The following is a 15,456-nucleotide window of genomic DNA, read 5'->3' on the forward strand; positions in this document are numbered from 1 at the left end:
GCAAGGACAAACTCACAAAAAGCTCCCATTGTAGAGGGTCAGTCGGGTGATCCGCTGCTTCTTGGAAGTCGCCCAGAGACATGACTCATTCTGCACCAGGCGGGTGAGGTTTCAGGTGCCCCGCGCTCCGATCACCGTCCCGAGAACCAATCGATACCACACCACACGAGGAGGAAGAGGGCACTGTACCTCCGAACCCTTCCTCTGTCTTAACAGGGCTATTTCTGGAATCTGGACAGCAGCCACGTCACTATAAAAAGCAACCGTGATACACACAAGTGGCTGTGTTTGACTCATACTCCATTGTGCTGCAATGGAGCCGCTCCTGAGACAGAGAAAACCCAAACAAGCCAGCTCCCACGTAAGGAGTCTGCAACCAGGAAAGCACATCTACTGGGTGTGACATAATCCATGTTAGTGCTGACTAACCTCACCAAAAGCCTGTTATCCTTTCCCCTCGCATTTACAAGAAACATCCACATGTACAGTAAATATAGAGATATACTTGACTAGGATCTGGCAGGACAATGTTTATCGGGACAGCAGGCTTTTCTAGAAGGACTGAAATGTTTTTTAGCTCATGTAGGGTGTTCAACAAGCTGATCCCCTTCGTTTACATTTAGTTTTACCTCCTTGTCTTGATCAATAGTTTTACATTTTATCGGCAAGTGAAATAAAATGTCCTAAGAACTCAGCTGGTCAGGATGTGCCCCTCCAGTAGTGGGACATGCACAACACTGTATATGTATACAGTACGTACACTTCAATTTGTAGAGTATATCCATAGAAATGTACAGATGCCCTTAAACTTGCACACCAGCGTACATCAAGCAACAGAAACCTTTTAGGCTCATTCCAGACAATAACACTGACTGTCCCGACATCAGCGATAACAGCTAACATTTGCTTCACTCGGTGTGTGCGCACGTTAGCAAAGTCAAAGACAATGACCCTTAACCTCCTACGCCAAATAACCTTCCGGAGTTGCTGGGGCACTGCTCTTTGTGGGAAAAGCCCAATTGTTCCCCTTAAGATCTCTCTTTCATCGCTTACAATCTACTGATTGAATCTCTTGCGTGTGGAAAGGGTGCCCTACCCTCTTCTCTGCAATAACAGCCTCATTGTTCTGTGGCAGAAAGACAGAGGCAGGGCCAGTCTGGGATTCAGACTGCTCTCCCTCATCTGCAGGAATTACCGGAGATTACAGGCGTTGACGCATCCCGACAGTTGCTGAAGATGCGGGAGAGAGATTCTGCGTGAAAATGTCGCGTGCCGTCTGCCACCTGGAGATCTCCACCGTCTTTCCAAATCGCTTTGCACTTTCGGGTCTGCTTCTCCCCTTTGTTAGTGTTCAGTTATTCATGTCCACGACCGAAAGGTACGCTCGCAGTGCTGCGTTTGATAAGCAGTGCCTCCTCTTATCTACAGTACCCGAGGAGAAGCAAAATGTATAGTATTTGCAAAGCCAGTAATTAGTTTAAAAACACATTTATGCACGACAGTGTGTGAAGCCCCTTTAAAGTGTCTTTAGAGATTCAGAAGGGTAAAAGAGCAAAGAGGAAACGGATTAAAAAAAGCAATGAAATTCACATAGAACACCCGTCCTCCATCCCACCAGAAGATAAATTCAAACACAAGTTGCCCAGTAGGAGCTTTGGGCTGCACATCTTTAATCAGATCCTGCCCCACCCTTACAAAACAATGCAGGACAGAAGTGTTTTCTTAAAATGCTCCATCACTACACTTTCAGATTAACCAAAAAGGTAATCCTTTAAATAAAATAGGTCTTCAGAGAGCAGTCTGCAACACTGTTCTCGCAAACCTCAGCACAAACGCCCGCACAAACCTGAAAGTGCAACAAAACCTGGCTTTTAATTACGAGACAAAAGTCTAGCGTGAAATTAAAGCATCCCTCACAAACCGGGATCGCGGATTGCTAATCAAGTTGACTTACTGCTACAGCACCTGCAACGCAATGCACTGCCTACTCCAACACATCAGCCTGACGGAGCCATTTGTCATTTGACATGCTGCAACAGATCGCAGATCTCTCGGTGGCATTGCTGAAAGCTACTGGTGCCCAGCAAGTCTCATGTGCTGCTATTGTGTACCAATCCCTGATGGTCCAGCACCCTTTCTGAGTCAGAGATTGGGGCAACTCAATGAAAAATCACCGGGAAGCGATACAGGTTTGGAATGAAACAAATGAAACAAAATCTTTGTGCACTTCCACGAGTTTTGGGAGAAAAAAACAAACAACAACTTAGAAAACCATGTTCACGCGTCTTGCAGGTACACATACATTCCCAGTTGCCCCCTGGACAGATGTATCACGCTTTTAGTCTTTTTGTCAGCTTCGCCAGTAATTGCTCCATAACGAAGGCTGCAGTGGGAGTCCGAGTGGCCGCCTTGCGACCTGAGAAAAACAGGATCCACCACACGAGAGAGAGAACAAGCCTGTCCTAATGAAGGACTTCTAAAATAATTCAATTAGCGGTTTATTTTTGGGGGGCTGCCTCGCTAAGGGGTGCACAGAGGGCCCCCCCCCCCATTGCAGCTGTGTCAGAGCAGGCAGACCCCCTGCCCACTGGGGGTCAGGAGCCTCCACTTCCATTCATCGCGCCAATTAACCCCCGCGCCACCACCAGCCTGCGCCGACAAACAGCCTCAGGAGCCAGCTGGTGCGGCCGGGCTGCTGGGATTATTAACGAAGAGGACAGACATCTCCGTTCCGAAGCCCTGAGGTCCGGAGAGAGAGGGGCTGCTCCCTGCCAGTGGCGTCCTCCTGCCGCACACCTGCACAGTTCAACTTTAAAACATATCCAAGCGCAACACTTTTGTAGATGGGACAAGGTTTTGAGAAGGCTTTGTCACAACAAAAAGCCAGTGAGGTTCTTGAGAGAGGCGACAGAGGGCTGCTACAAGGCACACTGAATCACGCCAATGGTATCAAGTTACGTGGTATCATGTCTTTACATGGTATCAATGTCTGGAACATTAGGTACACCCCGGAGGTCACTTGTAGAGGGTAAGCTCAATCAATTTTAATTCATTCTGCAGTGTAATTGACAATATGGTACTTGTGCAGATCACACATAAGAAGTCCGAATGTTTGATCCTGCTGCGATACAGGTACATACCGTAATTATGCCATTACATCATCACACTGTACGTGACAGTGCGACTACAGCAATTGATATTAAATTAAATATTGTAGCGTTGCACTTCAGGAGGACTGATTTTAGCCAGTGGTTTCAACACCCAAGGGCAGCAAGATTCACTCCTGGTTCTGGAGGGGTGCTGTCAATCTGGTTTTATACAAAAACTTTTAAATGCAAAATACTTGATGGCTGAACACCTGGAAACAGTGGTAATACAGACTCATTAAGTGAATGAGTGATTTGAATTAAGACACTAGGAGCCCAGGAAGACATTAAAACTAGAAGACATGGAGGCCCTCCAGGACCAAGACTCCAGGGGTCTCCTGGCACCCAGACTGTTCATTGAGGACAAAAGAGAAAGGTACAAAAATAAGGGGCTACAGCTCTATGCAAAGATACAGCAGCACAGATCCTTGGTCTGGTCTGCTCAGGAAGTGTGTTCTGAGTCCCAGCACCTTTTCTTAGTGTTTAAAAAAGCTTCTCAGAGGAGAGGCAACCAAGACAAATAAATAAAACAAACTGAAAAGTAAATTAAATTCTAGAAGCAAATTACCAATGAATCAGGTTTAATTAATCCCCCAAAAACCATCAGCATGGTCGATGGAGCTTTCCCCCACCCCCCGCTGTAGATCAGCTACAGGACTCGCAGGAGAGGAGACATCAGCTGTGTGTCACTCCCTGGCCCGTGAGGGACAGGAGATTAGAGTGCCCATTAGCTTCCGATCTCCGGGGAAAAGACCATTTCAGTGACCAGACTCTTAACCAGGAAATTCACACAGGTCTGCCATCTGCCATCTCCAGAGGCACACAGATCGACAGGAGAAGACAGAAGCTGCCACTAGCTGACTGCGGGGTGTGAACCGAACGTAATTTCATTTGGACGATTTTGAAAATGTGCTCATGCACTGCTTGCTCAGATGGGCTAAAGCAAAACTAACGTGACTGTTCCATTGATCGATTGTCTTCACTTCCAGTGCTGGAAAGACATTGTTTTGTTGGCTTTTCAACTTAATTCTTCGCCTCGATCATATCTTTACTGTGTGAACTTGGCATAAACACTGTAAAACCGCTGAGAATCCTTCTACAATGCTTCCTCCTGTTCTGTATGGACACAAGTCTCTGCATTGATGCACAAGGTTTAGACACCTTTGTTGGCGTCTGCTCTAGTTTATGCTTACGTGCTGTGTAAGACAAAATATTACCTCCATGATAAGGCCGATCAACAGAGTTTACAGATTTCAAAACCAATAAGATCTGTAGCAACCAATCTTTTAGAGGTACTCGTTACAGAGCAAATTCAATTTGGGGAAAATGTCAAAGCCTCGCTGTGCTTTAGATACTTGTAAAAAAACAAACCTGTGTTACTGTGTGGTGCTAAACATTTCTATAATTACGGAGCCTATTTTTAGAACTTCGGTTAGCCTCTGTATGAAGACTTTTGCGCATTAAAACAATCCATTGCAGTAACCCAGAAAGAACGAAAAACACTTTTAAGATATATTTATTCTTCTAACAAAGAAAGCTCCTGCCTAACAGGTCATTCTCCCAGGCAAGTTATTACTCTCTCGACAAGTCTTCTTTTTACGCAGGATTAATAGGAACAGAAACAATTCAGGCTGTCCTTTTTAATCAGAAGCATAAATAAAATGGTCAAAAAAGAAAATATTTCAGTCCATCAAATAAGGAATCAGTTCAAAAGTGGGATGGCTGTACCATTCCCAACAGTTTGTGATCAATCTCACTTATGATGACTGACTGTCTTAGATGCAAATTATTTTGTCTTATACCGAGGTGCCAGTAAAGTTGAGAAACCCAGAGTACTAGTCCTTGCAAAACCAAATATGCACAGGTGCAGCAGACACGCACAGGAAATGGAACACACCTCCTTATTAATCCCCTGTCATCATCAAAAAATGCACACTGGATATGGAGTGCCAGGGAGGAGCAGGAGAGGGTGACAGGCAGGACGAGATATCCCCTCCCAGTGGATGGAGATCCAGCAGAAACATGTGTCTTTACAACAGAGAGATTGCTCAGCCTGGGAAACTTGTGCTCTCCAGATTGTAATTACACACAGTACCTGCCCAAAGCACTTCACACATCCTAAAAATGCGCAGAACAATCTCTCCCCGCCTGCCCTTTCAGGGTTTACCCCCACCAAACAGATGCCGTTCAGTAAGTTTCGCCTCAAGCCTCCTCCATCCCTTGAAAGAAATCTCCTGGTCTATACCGTCTCGTACGCAAGCAGGTGTTGATTCCCCATCTCCTTGCCAGCAGCGCAGGTACTGTGACGTTCAAACAGTGAGCCCTTGTTTCAGGCTCCGGGGTACTCCTGTACCCTCCATTGTATCGACTCTGCTCACACAATAAGAGCAGGCCTTTGTGCAGAAACACCTGCAGGTGTAGGATTAAAAACCGATGTCTGGTACAACAGAACATGGCAATTCAATTAAAACCGTGAGAGATCTATAGAGCAGCTATAGAGACATCTGGCTTATACCACATAAGCCAAGTAGGCTTGCTTGATTTTTTTCTAAACACACCCTCGTTTTAATTAGGTAATGCACCACTTTCATTAGCTAACACAAAGGGTTTTCACTTTTTAAATGATAGTTTCTTTCAACATATGAGTCAACGGTGGTAAGTCAGCTGAAGTGCCCTACCAGAAGAAAAAGGGGGCTTTCATTTAACTTCTTGGTGCTGCAGAATTTGTGGAAAATAATCGAGCACCCCAGCTTCTTAAAAGCATGCTGCTTAGTAATCCTGTCAACATTGTCTAAAGAGTTCTGGTTAAAAGGAACACCCTCTCCATCCCCACCCAATATGAGTAACAGTACCTCAGAACCCAGACATACATTGGGCAGAAACATCTCTCTCCTGTGCAGAATCGCTCATCAAAGGCAATTTGAGAGGTTCAATAACACAACAGGTTGTGACACAGAGTTAGTTTTTTTACATCTGAAGGTGCACGATTTGCTCTGCTTCTTTCCTTCCTTGCTCAAGAGAGCTTAAGCTCTCGAATGACCACAACTGCAGCTCGATCTTAAAGGTGTAGGAAAGTCAGCAACAGAAAAAACAATACCCCTTTGTCCCAACGCACAGATTCCGAACGGACTTGCTTTTCTCAGATGCTCACAACTACGAAAACGCAGAAGCACAGTTCTGTGCCAAAGAGTGGAGAAGCTTGAAAGATGACCATGCAGTTTAGCTGACAGGGCCGCAGAATGGATACACACGCATGTGTTGCAGGAAAAAAAAACAGCCACCAAAAACCTGAAGGTGGTCTGCGTGCACGGTACGCACAGCACTCCACCCACAAGGGTGTAAAAAGTGCTGCTTGAGAAGAAGCTCGCTCTGCGCGAGCTGCTCCACCTCCAGTGGACTGAGGAAGATCTGTGACGCCTGGAGGCCGTGCTCGGACTCATCCTGCTTTAGAAAGGCCATCCTGTTATCAAGCAGGTCAGCGATCTCTGCAGCAGGCCTCCGGTTTCCAGGTTACAGCTGGGCGGTGGGGGAGAATGCTGCCGCCCCCCTTTTGTTCCCAATGTTGTTTTGTGAATCAAAGGAACACAGCGACGCGGGGGTTCGTCCGGAGAGGGAAGGAACGCAGGAACATTTACAACAGGTGGCACAAACCACAACGCTGGGATCGGTCAGCGCACAGGTTGAGGGGCTAGGCTGGAGAGGGTGGCCGGGGTAGGACAGCCCACCCAAAAAAACAAACTGTGCACCCTGACTGACCCCCCCCAGACCAGGAAGTGATGACAATTGAGCAGGCTAGCTGACAATTGGCAGCAGGCAACCCCCAGCCCAGACCTCTCCCTAAGGAAACATACACCAATTATCTCACCACGTGCCAGCCCTCAGCCAGCATTCCAGGGCTCCCTCATCACAGCTTCAAACACTCCCCGAGTCCTCAGAGCCATAGAAACGCACGAGAATCTCCTTATTCCAAAAAAACACAAGCCTCTCCTTAAAACCCCCAGCACCCAACAAACATCTCACAAGCTCCAGGCAAGCTTGGCATCTCCATTCTATCCCACAAAATAAAAATCATCCAGCCTTCTGGGGCCAAAATCCTTACAGACTCCTGCTACCAATATCCTGCACAAATCCTTCAGGAAGGCCCGCTGGAAGACTCAGAAGGAATGAACTTTCACAGAAAAAAGCAGTCTCCAAAAATCTTTAAATCGAAGTCTTGCACGTCTCTCTGAATGACTGTATTTTTGTGTGTGCGCGCTCGTAGGCAGTGTTGCAGAAGATCTGATGCGTGCACGACTCAATCTCCCCGCCTGGTGTTTAACGGGTGAGACTGGCAGTTGAAGATCCCGCCAATACTTGAGGGTTAGTTGGTCACAAAGCCTTGCAATTGAATTCACCAATGAATTAATAACCACTTCCCCGCATTAGAAACACGACAGGAGTCACTTGCAGGAGAGAGCCTTTGATCTGTACATGAGGACACCCCTAAATGCAATCTATGCTTTTGATAACAGGGAGTGGATTGCACGGTTCTAAAGTTTCTGTAAAGAAGTCTCTGTGATAATCTACAGGGATCCTGGGGCTTTCACACCTGATTTGTTTCCTCATTCCAAACATTTTACTCTCAACGGAAATGTGGTACAACAGGGACAGCAGAAGAAATAGAATACTGGCCTTCACATGCTGAACCTTATACATACCCTACACACAGTTGTCATATTGCTACATTATGTTGTAAGAGTAGCACGATACCGATTCACAACGTGCGAGATACAGAGTGCACCGCAGTTTGGAAATGCAGCCCCGAGAGAGCCCTCGCAGTTGTGACGCAACAGGTAAAGGGCGCACAACAGAGCCACCACAAACACATTCGTATCGTCCTCCAATGTATTATTTAGGTCTGTTACTGCTCGTGAAAAAGAGACGATAGCCGTGCCGTAATCGGCAGAACGCCGAGTAACTCACATTATTTTCTGTTGCGTGGGTGCACCAGGGTGCTCATTCTAATGTGGCAGGGCTCTGCAGCTTTATCACAACAGGCGCTGTAACGTGCCAGACTGCAGCTGTCGGGATAGATGGCCCGGGGGAAGTGACAAGGCAGGGCTTTCCGTGTGTTGATCAATGGGACTGTAATACAGCTCAGACACTTAATTAAGCAGATGCAAGCTAAGCGCTGTATCGGCTGAACAGGCCGAGACCAAGCACGGAACGCACTGCCGCCGAAATCAGCTGATGCCAGTTCCGAGCTGCGATGAGCATGAGAGAAAATAGTCCTGCTGCAAGAAACACGGCCCTCTGCATTATCAGGTTATATCGGCTGGGCTTGTGGTGGGGAAGGATGATCCTGCCTTGGTGAGTCGAGTGAATGCCACACAGTACAGTCAGCCCCTAATAAGCGATACCACGGTAATTCGCTGAACTGTCCCTCTGTCACAACATCTCCAGAGAGCTAATAAGCAATTAATAATAAGACCAGTTCTACTAAGGCTAGTATTGTTCCAAGAACATGCACAGGATCAAATTTAACATCCAACTTGTCTCAGGTGTTCTTGCTCAGGGTCAGTTGACCACAACATATTACCTGGATGCAAAAACAGCAGACATACAACACCCCTTCCAGCTTCCAGACCTGTATGCGCACAGGGACACCCTAAAACGGAATATACAGCTGTACAATGGGAAGCTTTTCCCTGAATCGTTTCAGGTTTTGTAAAGTAAGGGGATATTCTGTTAGGTGCCGTGCTGCTATGCCTCTGAAGTGCTCAGAACGTCTGGGGAAAAGGTGCAGTATGGTTCATCCTTGACTAACAAGGACGGGCTCAGCCCTGGCACTTTGCTCAGGCCAGCTGCTGAAAGTTGTCTGAAGAAACTATCAGTATTTGAGCAGAAAACAGCTCCCTCTCGGCCTGTGTCCTGCGGCTATCGAGAGAGCCAACAGCTCCCTTCTTCACTTTCCTGCAGAAGGGCAGGGAAGGGACTGGTCAGGAGCCCGTTATTAAAAGACACCCCAGGCTCCGGGCCCAACTGGTCAACCTCTTCAGCCAGCACGCAAACTCGAGTCTTTAAAATCCCTTTCCCACTGCTAGCAGAGACACCCCCACCTCAGGGTCACAAAAACGCTATTTCTAAGCGAGGGTCCATACGAAAACAGATCCTTTCAGCGACATACAGTGAGGCAATCAGAAAAACTGCACAAGAAGCACTGCAGTCTGTTTACACCCACTGGAGTGCTGTTTGTCTGCAGCCTCTCCCTGGCCATTCACTGAAATTCACTTTTTCAGAGACGTCAGCCTTAATCTAAACTATTTCGTTGAGGTGGATAATAGGATGAGTAAGCATAAAATCCTGAAGCCCTGCTAGATCACAGCCAGTAATGTAATGGTGAAGTGCAGAATTAATGAGCTCATGTGCTCAATGATACACCCATAGATACTATGATTCACTAATAAGACATGTCATGGTTGTAAAGTTTTCTGGAATCCTTCAGGATATAAAGCAATATCTTGAATTCAAGGAATTACTGTAGCCATTTACCAGCACTGTGTTTCAGTAATAATGGAATAATACAGGGCTTATGGGTGACTCTTCAAATAGCATCAACACATTTCCTTGAACCCAGCAGATGTGGATGTGCTACCATAACCTACTCACTCGACTGAGCTGCCCAGTGAAATCAGCTCCTCTCCAAGGGCTGGCAGTAGGTGCTAACAGCTCCCGTTCCTACACAAAGACAGAAAGTTATTTCCCTTCCCTGCGAGTCTATTGTCGGAGCTGGGGGCTGCTCTGCGGGTGTTTTTCTGGTTTTGTTTCAGCACATACCCGCAGCTGTCGGTAGAGTTGAAGACAAAAAAAAACCCACGTTTCTTCTAAAATCACAGGGACAGAAAGGAGAGGAGGAGAGGGGGTCTTGGACGTCCACTCTCCTGGGAGCCCCAGTGTATACTGAACAATGGAGAGAAAACAAAGCTGCTTTCTGTTCCCGATATAGCACCGACTATACAATACAGTAGTTTTTGCATAATTGCTTCCTTATCTTAAGAGAGTTTTACTCGCGTCTGGTGAGCACCAGCAAGCTGCGGGTACTTCCTCCGCGCTGAGGACGATTAACCCTGTTGCAGGAGCTGAGCCGCGATTGACACGCGTGGATCAAGAGGAAATGATCCACAGAGCGCAGTATCCCTTAGGTTTCCCCGTGGGAGGAAAACCGGGGGGGCTTGTTGTCAGGAGGGCAAAGGAAGTTGGGGGGCATACTACGGGGGGGGGGGGTGGCGCCCCCAAAATCTTACAGTAGAGAAAGAGTCACCCCCTTCACGACAGTGAGTGCACGGGACCGGCTGTTTGGAAATTACAGATAATGACAGGTAAAGCACACGTCGCCCCGATGTCACCCACCGGCTGCGCAATCCGTGCGCTCACCCACTTCTCCGACTCGGCTGTCCACTCGGACAAGGTACCGTGCATGTGTAGTCCTCCCCCCGGACACTCGCGGGGCCGGGGTGCATCTGCATCTCTGCCTCCGGCTGCTGCCCATCACTGTCCCCGTTTCCATTTCTGAATTAGACTATATATATATCAATTATATTGTTGTGCCGCGATGGAGACTGCTAATCGTCTTCCGGGTTAGAACTGAAAACCCCCTGCGTCCTGAAAGCAGCCTACTGGACCGGGACATCGTGGTGACCGCACTTCCACCCCGTTACCCGTTGCGACTACCCCTTAATCAAGCAATTGGGGATCCATTCAGGCACGCAGCGGAACGTGTGATGGCTTACACTGGAAACGTCAAAGTTAACGACCCCGCTGGCGTGCAGCGGCCACTTCGACCCGACTGGAACTGAAGTCAACCCAAATCGCCGGGAGTGAGCGATCGCTTCGAGGTTTAGTAGCGGGGCGGAAAAACAAAACCCCAAAACACATTTGATCCGGACGGACCACTACAGCAGAAAACCCGCTGGGCAACAGCGCTGACCCAATCGATCAACAATCACACAAACCAAACCCGGGAGCGAAATCGTTATCGGAAAGCAGACGAAAACCCGCGACCCCCTATTGCAAACCCTCAGCTGCCCCCCTAAAGTTTTTTTTTCTTACCCAGGGAGTTCTTGGAGCACTTTCCCCGCCGGCGGCTGTTTGGCCGAGGTCGCTAAACCTGGGAAACCACTTCCATCTCTCTCCCAGCCTGCGCCGAGGAGAAAGCAGTCCAGACTCCGCGCACGTAGCCAGTATCCCCAAACCACGGGGCTCCGGCATTTCGGACAGAAAGCAAAGCAAAGCGAAGCGAAGCGACGCCGCAGGCGAGCGCAGGAGCCCCACAGCTGTGGTTGTCCAGTCGCAGCCCGTCGCAGGTTTAACACTTACCATGTTAAAGAGCAGACCAGCGCGCACAACCTCCAAGTGTAGTCCCGTTGCGTGCGGGTTTTATTTTTAAAAGCTACTTCCTAGAAATAGCTATACCTGGTTTAAGGTGGGGGGGGACAATATTTTTCTTTTTTCTTTTTCTAGTGAGCGGCCGACGGCTCTCTGTCCGGCTCCAGTCGGCGCACTGAGGCAGTTTTTCCCTCGTCGCGATTTGAACTATTCCCCCCCTCCCTCTCCCACAGCGCACTTTCAATGGTCCTGGGGAGGAAGTGTAGGGAGGCAGTGCAGATGCATCAGCCCCCGTCTTTTCACATGCTAACGCACCGCCGGCAGGGGCGAAGATGAAGACCGGCGCTGGGAAATGTTCGGCTCTCCGTCCCGTCTGTGCAAGCGCAACAGCGCCACCTGTCTGTGCCAACGGGGCAAAATGGATGAGCTAGGCTACTTTCCAGCGGGGTCTGGCGTAAAAATAAATTGGGATGTTTATTTCCTGACGGTGTAACCTACTTTTTAACAGCAGTATCCAACGGGCATTGAAAACGTCTGTTTCTTTACAGATCATGGCTGGTCGGCATCATCGTCAGAAAAAAACCCGTGGGAAGGACGCCAAAAAAAAAAACTCCAGAAAAGGATTAAAAATTAAAAGTATTCTATTAAAGAAACTGGAATTTATTTAACAGCAAGCACATGCAAAAGGGGATAGTCCCCCTTTTTTCCCCTGAGAGAGGGAATATTTTTTCCATGGAGGCTAAAATAATGCAATTTTTTACTGCAAGCTAATATAGTATTGTAACAACAGGATTGAAAAGGACGGTACAAGATGTAGGGAATCAGAGATATCATAGGTAAAGCTCCAGACAATGATGGGGAGATGACTGATGTAGTAAATTAATATTTCAGTCAAAATGTTCATCCAGGAAGAAACTGGAAACGTGTCCGCGGGCTGAGGAAAGCACATGATATACTGTGAATCAAGGAAAGATACAAGTTTACATTGCACGCCAACTGCAGTGAGCTCTCATTTAGATTACTGTGCTCAGCTTTTATAACCACGATACAAAAAACACCCAACATTGTTGTTCTGGAGTCCCTCCACAGAAGACGAAGCAGGTCCAGTCCTCAAAGACACATCCTGCACTGACAGCTGGACGGGTCTTAAACACTTCTGTGTCTAACAGAGAAGACTACAGAGGAGACCTGATTCAAGCACTGTACCCCAAATCCTCGAAGACAGCGAGTCAACCCGGCGCACCGCTTCAGCACCAGGGGGCGCTAGTGGAAACGAAGGGGAAGGGCACTTACAGTGCCCAGCAAGGAGACGACACTGTACACCCAGAGTGGTGGGAGTCTGGAACAGACTGACAGAGACATGTAGCTGTGAGGGAAAAAGGCGATACATTCCAAAACCTCAAAATCCTGCAGGTGGCTCTATTACAAAAAAAAAAGGAAATAATATTAATTTAAAGGATGAGGTATCACCACACATAGTCATCGTCCTTATTATTAAATTGCCTGCTTTTTGTATAGCGCTCTTCAGCCTGAAGGCTTGTGTTGCCCCACTGAAGAGCAGGGCCCACCTGTGCCAGCAGCACCCCGTGGGTTCAGGGGGAAAGTTGGAGAGGTGTGCAATTAGCAGACCGGTGTTTGACTATGCTAACATGATACGTCACCAGCAAGCTGTCCGTTTAAAGAAGGACCATGAGCAAAGGCAGGCTTAATGAGTGTTTTCAGACCATCCCCTTTCCTCATTTTGTTCTACAAAGCTGTTTCGGGAAAACAGAACCATATGTGACCTACTGCAAAAAGCTACACAACAAAACAGTCCTTCCTATTGGGCAACTAGCTGGGTTCAGCTCAGTTGATCAATGCATATTAATTACAAGGCATTTTTAGATGCGAGGTCGAAACAAATCTAAGAGCTAATTTTGGAGCTAAACAGATGCTGAGGATGGTGGAAAGAGGGTCAAGAGGAGTGACATTGAAATGTGCAGATGAAGAAACCTCCTTTCAGCGGAGTGGCGACGTGAATCGTTTCAGTCAGAAACATCTGGTTCAGAAATCTGGGTCACATGTCGAGAAAGATGAAACCGCACTGCGTCCACTGTTTGCACGGTTTCAATAAGTGACTTGGAAATCAAACCCTTCTCCGAATCCAAAGTCTTTTCAAAGCCCTTCTCCTTCTGAACGTGTTTCACCACGGTAATTGGATTACCCTGCCCCAGTTTTAAAACACGGGTCAGTGGGGCTTTGCGACGAGGAATCAGGCTTCCTTTATTCAGGTATGTACCACCCACGCCTGCTGCGGCACAGACCCGAGGCCACGCAATACCTTGTCGTGATCCAACATGGAGCAGGGGCTTTGACAACAAAATAGTTTCGAATGCAGTGCACATGTCTGATTCCAGCGCCGTTTTCCCTAAACGCGGGACAGGGGCTCGGCGAGATCAATCGCTGGAGACCGAGGCAGTGGGTAGAGAAGGGTGCTGTGCTGGCCTCAAACAAGTCAAAGAAATTCCACATTTCGCCCAGTGTCTTTCAGGTGGACGCCTTGTGACCCGCACACCTGTGGGAGACAGACGGATGTGAAGGTGCCCGTCGATCCCGGTCCGGTCAATGACCTTGACTCGGAGGCACGCGCCGCGTCTTCTCGCTCCGGGGAATTCGATACTGCCTGGGATGCGTGGGTGACGTCACTCCCACAACCCGCTCAGTACAGCCGAGCCCCCGTCTCTCCTGCCTGAAGATATAACGCACACCTCCTAGTTTCTTCCGCTAAGCGGCGGGAAGGTTTTAGAAAGAAGCTTGTAGAAATAATTTCTCCAGGCAGCAGCTGTCTGAGGAATGTTCTCACATGCACCTAGCTACTGACCTGAGCCATTCCTTCCCCCGGAGCGGAGAAATTATTCTCCCTACTGTGGACGGTGGGCGAGCTCCTGACAATAAGGAGATCCCAGGCCAGTGCCCACTGGGGGAATGCACTGAAGACCCCAGAATCCATTTCTCTCATGACATCATCGTTATTTGATCCCAGGCCCTTCCTAAGGGAAGCACTGGTAAATCACCCTTCCACTCAACGTGCCTCACTCAGCAAATATTCTGCTTTCTTCTTGTTCTTCTTTGGAATCATGCATATTTTTTTGCAAAGCTAATTAAACTGAAAATGCGAGGCGGGGGTCGATGCCTAAGATGCTGAGAATGACAGAAAGGCTTAGTCCCTATCGATGTCCGCATCGACGGGAGTCCCTGTTGATTTCAGTATTGACGGAAGTCCCTATCGATGTCCGTATCGATGTAATGAAATATTAATGTGCATTGCTGTGGCAGTACCTTGCTGCTCAAACAGAACAGTGAGATTGTACTCCGCTGTGATTATCTGGAATTATACACTTCAGTATGCTTATTTCTTTCTGATTCAAAGTAGAAGACACCGAGGGGAGTGTAAGAAATCCCCTCCATTTAAACGGTCGATAAAGAAAGATACACCCCTTCCTAATAAGACACTCTTCCTCTGCCTTGCTTGTCTAGATTTGACACCACGACCTTCCAACCTTCCCTAGTTTGAAAGGCTCCCCTCTGTGCAACAGCCTGCTGGTGATGACTGTAGTCCAGGACCCTATGCAGACAGTGTAATCTGGAAGTAAGTGGAGAAGGACATCAGGGGAGTTACAGCAGGATTGGACGGGTAGACACACAGTGGGGCGTGACGACGGTGATCTGGTGCTCGGGGGGCGTGGCAACGCCAAACAGATCCAGACAGTCCAAAGTCCGAAACCGGGTGATCCACCCAAGGCGAGACGAAACACGGTTAAAATCCAGAGCGGGATCGGGAACAGGGACAGGGAATAAACCCAGGACGACGAGGCCAGGCGGCGCTCCGAGCGCTGCGAGATGGTGCTTGGCTTGAAATAACTGTGATACTATCGACATTTTCGCAATTCACCTTCTTCTCCAGCTC

At 48.1% G+C, this 15,456-nt stretch overlaps 1 protein-coding gene across 3 annotated transcripts in view; it reads right to left on the minus strand.

Moving 5' to 3' along the window:
- The window catches only part of n4bp3 (NEDD4 binding protein 3), a 47,892-nt gene extending 36,096 nt beyond the window's left edge, over positions 1–11,796 (minus strand). The window contains exon 1 of one of the 3 annotated variants that reach the window (XM_088604692.1): positions 11,502–11,796. The gene's annotated coding sequence lies outside the window, so the exon portion shown is untranslated. Of the gene's footprint in view, positions 1–9,794; positions 9,818–11,234; positions 11,254–11,501 lie in introns of those variants that run through there. The other 2 variants (XM_088604694.1, XM_088604695.1) reach the window with 2 other exon arrangements.
- Between the last annotated feature and the right edge of the window lie 3,660 nt (positions 11,797–15,456).

The sequence above is a fragment of the Lepisosteus platostomus genome, chromosome 13 (assembly GCF_059453375.1).
Source record: "Lepisosteus platostomus isolate fLepPlt1 chromosome 13, fLepPlt1.hap1, whole genome shotgun sequence".
In the NCBI taxonomy this organism is placed as follows: Eukaryota; Metazoa; Chordata; class Actinopteri; order Semionotiformes; family Lepisosteidae; genus Lepisosteus; species Lepisosteus platostomus.